Genomic DNA, 6,272 nt, shown 5'->3' on the forward strand with positions numbered 1-6,272 from the left:
CTTGAATTCTCTTGAATCTTCTTGAATCTTCTTGAATTCTTTTAAATATTTTTAAATCTTCTTGATTCGTTTTGAACCTTCTTGATTTTTTTTTTATTTTCTTGAAACTTCTTGAATCTTCTTGAACTTGTTTGAAACTTTTTAAATCTTGATTTTTTTTTAAATTTTCTTGAAACTTCTTGAATCTTCTTGAATTTTCTTGAAACTTCTTGAATCCTCTTGAATCTTCTTGAATCGTTTTGAATCTTCTTGAATCCTCTTGAATCTTCTCGAATCTTCTCGAATCTTCTTGAATCCTTTAAAATATTCTTAAATCTTCTTGAATCTTTTTCTTGATTTTTGTTGAATTTTCTTGAATCTTCTTGAATTTGTATGAATCTTTTTAAATCTTGATTTTTCTTAAATTTTCTTGAAACTTCTTGAATCTTTTTGAATCCTCTTGAATCTTCTTGAATCCTTTTAAATATTTTTAAATCTTTTTGAATCTTTTTAAATCTTCTTGAATTTTTTTTTTGAATTTGCTTGAAACTTCTTGAATCCTCTTGAATCTTCACTGATTTAGCCTTTTTTACTGTTTCTATTTTGTACTTTTTTTTATTTTTTTTTATTTTCACTATTTTACTGATTCGCTGTTTTTATTGTTTTGACTGTATTTGAAGTTTTCACTATTTATACTGTCTCCATTGTGGTACTGTTTCTATTGGTTTTATGGTTTCTACTTTTCCACTCGGTCTACTGTTTTCACTAGTTTTTCTGTTGCTACTGTTTCCACTTTTTACAGTAATGAATGTTTTTATTGCAGTTTTTACTGCGTTCAATGTTCAAACTGTTCCAGTGTTTGTTGTTTTACTATTTAGTGTTAAACTGTTTGGTTGGTCCTCTGTTTTTTTTATGTTACTGTATTCCTCGAATTGTTTAGCTTCATTGCAAGTGAATCAAAGCAACAAATCCACTCAATTTAATTACTGAACTGGAAGAACGTTTGTTAAATATTTATAATATTTATTCGGACACAGTTTCTAACAACTAACTAATGAGATGTTAATAGGAATGAACAAGCATACTGAGCTTTTTTTTTGCTTTGTGCGCCCAACCGATGATGAACACAGAACCGGTTTATTAAAAGCGTTCATTTAACTCACCACCAAACGATTTAATTTCATCGGTTAACACGAACTTCCCAGTGATTGTGTTTGTTTCGAACCAGTCTGTTTGTTTGCTGGGGTGCCTAACTTTGACTGATCTCGAATTTCTTTTTCAAAACTAAAAATATTTTAGAAAAAGCTGCTAGACAGTAATAACAGGCTCCTGGTTCAGAAAAAAAATGAGTTTCTATAGTAAATTATTTCTTCGACGAAAGATTGGTAGTGTTTAAGTAAAGCTTTTATATCATTAGAAACCCTATTACAATGCTCATAGGGAATCACGAACTCATAGTGGAAAATATCGATGCCTTCGAGTCATCGTTTTTCTTGGTTAATGAAGTAGAATATTTTTATTCAGAAAAAATCGTTTAAAAAGTTTGAAATTCCCATCCAGAGAATCGATAAATCAAAATGCATAAAAAGCTGCCACCTGGCCAACTTGATCGCTCTTTTTGACAGTTCCGTTGGAAATATTCCGCCGATTTCACAAATCCGCAGCTCTTGCAGCGTTCGGCATTCGATGTCACAATAAATATACAATGAAAGTATAAAATGCTCCTTCGAACAGTGACTCTGCCTGCTAATCCTCATCCCATAAACACACACACACACAACCACACAATAAACCGATCAATCTCTCTGGACCGGAGCGCCACAGTCAGCCCCGTCGTGAATTTAATTAAAACTCGAAATTAATGAAAACATTTTTGCATAAACAAACACTAATCAACTAAAGTGTTTTCAATTAGCGACACAAAGTACTATCGCGAGTGTGCGGAACCCCGTCTCGGAATGTGTTCCGTGTTCCGCCGCGACCGAAACTGCTGCAGTGCACACACCACGGATTGAAACAATACAAACATTCGGTCGTCATTCATCCGATCAACCGACCCGCCGCCGCCCTTCCTTTCCGTGCATCAGCCATCAGGAAAAAGTAAGCCCCAGCCCACAGTCCCAAGCTGAAACAAGTCGCCGTCGTCCTTGTTTTTAATTGTGATTTATGCTAATACGATTTTCATGTACCCGGCGTGTGTATGAGCAGCAGCGTGTTCGGCTTCTAATCAGCATCCCCTTCCCCTTCCACTTCTACCCGTTCTCTCACAGTCACAATGGGATCATCATCACATGTGAGAGCGTAGATGAAAATCGTTACACTTGACGAAACCGAAGCAGAACAGACACCGGTTCGGGCGGTTGAAGTGGAAGAACAAGGAGGAGATTAATCAGCATCCACTTAATAAAAAAGTTTCATTCGACTCATATGGCATATAAATCCTAGTAGGCGAACTCCACTGACTACGGCCGGCAGTAGGCTGATGGGAAATTTCATTATCCCTTCTCCACTCCACAACAGCAGACCGACGTCGGTATTTGGGTATTGTTTGGCGGAACCGTTCCGCTGTCCCGATGCCGCTAGCTAGTGCGGAAACAAATAGGACACACACGACGCGGGGTTTTGTTTGTAACAATAAAATTGGGGTGTTTATTCGTTGTAAAGCACTTACTTCCCGCGATGGTTCCCAGTTTAAAAAGACGGAAAAGTCCTGGGTATCCTTCGTCCGTGGCGGTCGGTGGCGAGTTTAGTGATGTGACAATTACCCGAAAATTAATGTAGGACCTTTTTTCAACAGTTTAATCTCTTCTTTCAGAGTTCAATTCATTAACGTACAAGACCATATCTCAGGAACAATTCAATATTTTTACAAAAAATTGCACTGTTGCAGTCTCCAATAAATAATAATAGCTTCAAAAAAATTGTAGATTAGATAACACAATTTTTTAATCCATGCTCAAAATGAGGAAACGTAAAACCCTGTTTACAGAAGAAGCTCCTATTGAACTACTAAGTAATAATATCAGTTCAATTCAAACTGCTTTGCAAGGATTATTCGAAGACGACACGTTTCGCTCCAATTTTATAGACATGAAGACTTTGTCACAAAAAAGGTCTCTGCATCCTTGATTTTTTTTCCAAAATTTATATAAACTGTCTTTTGACAAAAGCCAAAAAATTTGTATCGAATTGTTTCGAAATTTTGGATACAAACGGAAACTGACAAATTCTACAAAATAGTTTTTCAAAAGGTGCAAAAAAATGTGTAGACCTACAAAAAAGTGCTGCATTTTAACAAAAAAAAACTTGTAAATCCACTTAAGGGTGCTATAATGTCTTTTTCTCGTCGTTCAAAGCGCTTACGTTGCATTTCCAACAACATCCTCGAAACCAAATATATCATTTTGAACTTGATGAAAAAACTTGAGAAAAAATATGAGGATAGAAAAAACAACGCGATTTGTCGGTTACGTCACTAATATGATTATAAGGTTCAGGGTAATTTCGCCGAAAAAAACACAAACGTTTGCCTGGTAGATACACCAAAGAAAATGCTTTGATGCTCAGTAACTAATAAAGTCAATGAGTTTTCTTCCGTTCTGCGGATCATGTACCAACAAAAAATATTCAATATTTTTCAGATTCAATACAGGGAAATGAATTTATCCGTTATTTTAAATATGATTTATTTCAGATGTGCAATTTTAGGTCAACAAAACGGGTGCAAACACTATCATCTTTCCTTTGTCATCATTATCTTGAATCAATACCAATTAGGATATGAAGACAATTGAAGAAATCAGCGAAATTACTCTTTCGGCGAAATGTCTCCTTCGGCGAAATGGCATTCGGAGAAACGACTTTCGGCGAAATGACCTGCTTCCGATTATATCTCCGGAACCGGAAGTAGCTGCTATATGATATTCGAACTTGATAAATGACTCAATAATTTTTAGACGCACCTAGGGTCGTTGAAAGCGGAGGCTAGAAAAATTTCATTTTGTCGGGTACGTCACTTATATCGTTATATCTCCGGAACCGGAAATGACAGCCAATTGTACTTTCGAGTTTGATTCATAATCTAAAAATAGTTTTTAAACTAGCCTAAGCTTGTTACTATCGCTTTAGGCATCTCCGCGGGAATTGAGCGGTGAAAAATAAAGTTTGTTTTGTCGGTTACGTCACTTTTATCTTTATATCTTCGGAACCAGAAATGACAATCATATCACGCGTTTTTTCTAGAACGGCCAATAAGACATCCATCAACATTCACTTTAAAAAGTAATTTCGAATGACTCGGCACTCGCTGAGAGTAAGTCATAATAGTAAACGGCAGAGAAAAGTGTTCTCTTTCGTCTGGTGTTAAATTTAATACACTATCTTTCATAGCTCGCTTGCGATTTCTTTCGAAAGTGAAAGTTGACAGGTGGCTTATTGGCCGTTCTAAAAAAAACGCGTGATATGATCTTCGAACTTAATCAATGGCTCAAAAGTAGCTTTCAAATGAGTCTAAGTTTGTTGAAACCGGTTAAGCAATCTTTGAGAAGTTTGAGGGGTAGTAGAAATCTTTGAAATACATACAAACGCAGACATTTTTCGATCTCTTCGAGCTGAGTCGAAAGGTATATAACATTAGGGGTCTCCGGAGCTCCGATCAAAAGGTGGTTTTAAACAGCAATTCTATTACCTTTCTATCGCGAAAAGCAAAAACAGTACAGACAGTGAAAATAGAGAGAGTAGTAAAAGAAGTGAAAACCTTTTTTAATCCACCTAGTGATATAATGATGCCTTTTTCATAGCAATCATACTATCATATATAATACTGTGGTATTCGTGAAAATAATTTTCTTCGATTCTTGAAAAAATAACCGGTATCAACCAAACACCGTCTACTGATAGTGACTACCGATTGGAGTAGTTTTGAGGTCGATATAGAAAATTTTTAACGCTTTTTGTTTCGCCCCTTCATGTGACATTAGAAAATTTTTAAAGCACCCCATAGTTCCGGAACCGGAAGTCGGATCCTCAGGAAAATTAAAAGTTTTGTGAAGAACCATAAGACCATTGATTTATATATAAGTTTGTAAAAATCGGTCACATCACCTCTGAGAAAAGTTTTCTTTTTATTTTTTGCACTTTTTACCCCATAAGTCTGGAACCGGAGGTCGACTCCGAACAATACTCAGGAATTTCGAATGGGACCGTAAGAACTTTCATTTAAATCTAAGTTTGTGAAAATCGCCAGAAAAAAATATCCAGTGAACCGGTAGAACTGTAAACTAGTAAAATAGTAATACAATCAAGACAATGAAAACTGTAAATACAAAAAAAAACAATGAAACAAGTTATAAATAATAAACAATTATAAATATGTTCACGTTTCGTCTTTGAGACTCATCAGTGCATAGCAGTTCAAATTGAACTGCTTAATGCAAAACTCGGCAGTTCAATTTGAACCGCTAAGCAGACGTAAAGTTTGGCTAACTCCTGAATGACCAACCCTGCATCGGTCAGAAAAAGTTGAAAACACGTTTTCGTTCGGCACGTCAGTATAGACATTGCATTTCGATGCAAAGTAAAGTGTTCTGTAAATAGCAGAAATTTTACCTCTGCTTAGCGGTTCAAATTGAACGGCCGAGTTTTGCATTAGGCAGTTCAATTTGAACTGCTATGCACTGATGAGTCAAAGACGACACGTAAACATATCAAAATAGGTTATGTGCCCTAGCACAAAATTTGGCTAATTCCTGAATGAATTATAAATAATAAAACAGTATCAATAGCAAAAATCATAAAAGACAATACAAAACCGTGAGAACAATACAAAACAGTAAAAGCAGTAATACCAGTACTAACATAAACAGCAAAAACAGTTCAAACAATAAAATAGTGAACCAGTAAAACTGCAAACCAGTGAAATAAGGAAAAGGAAGATCAATGTAATCTTTAAATACAATACAATAAAAACCGTATGAATAAAACAATAAAAACAGTTATATATAATAAAACAGTAACAATATCAAAAATCATAGAAGAACATAAAAAAGAAACAAAAAAAAAACAGTACGAACAGTAAGAGCACTACTAACATAAACAGCAAAAACAGTCAAAACCATAAATAGTGAACCAGTAAAATCGCAAACCAGTTAAATAGGGAAAAAGTAAATACAATACAATAAAAATCGTAAAAAACTGTGAAAAACAGTTAAAAATAACCAAACAGTAACACTATGAGACAGCAAAAAACAGTAAAAACAGTAACAACAATAAAAGCGCCTTCTTAGCGGTTCAAA

The sequence above is a fragment of the Malaya genurostris genome, chromosome 1 (assembly GCF_030247185.1).
Source record: "Malaya genurostris strain Urasoe2022 chromosome 1, Malgen_1.1, whole genome shotgun sequence".
Classification (NCBI taxonomy): domain Eukaryota; kingdom Metazoa; phylum Arthropoda; class Insecta; order Diptera; family Culicidae; genus Malaya; species Malaya genurostris.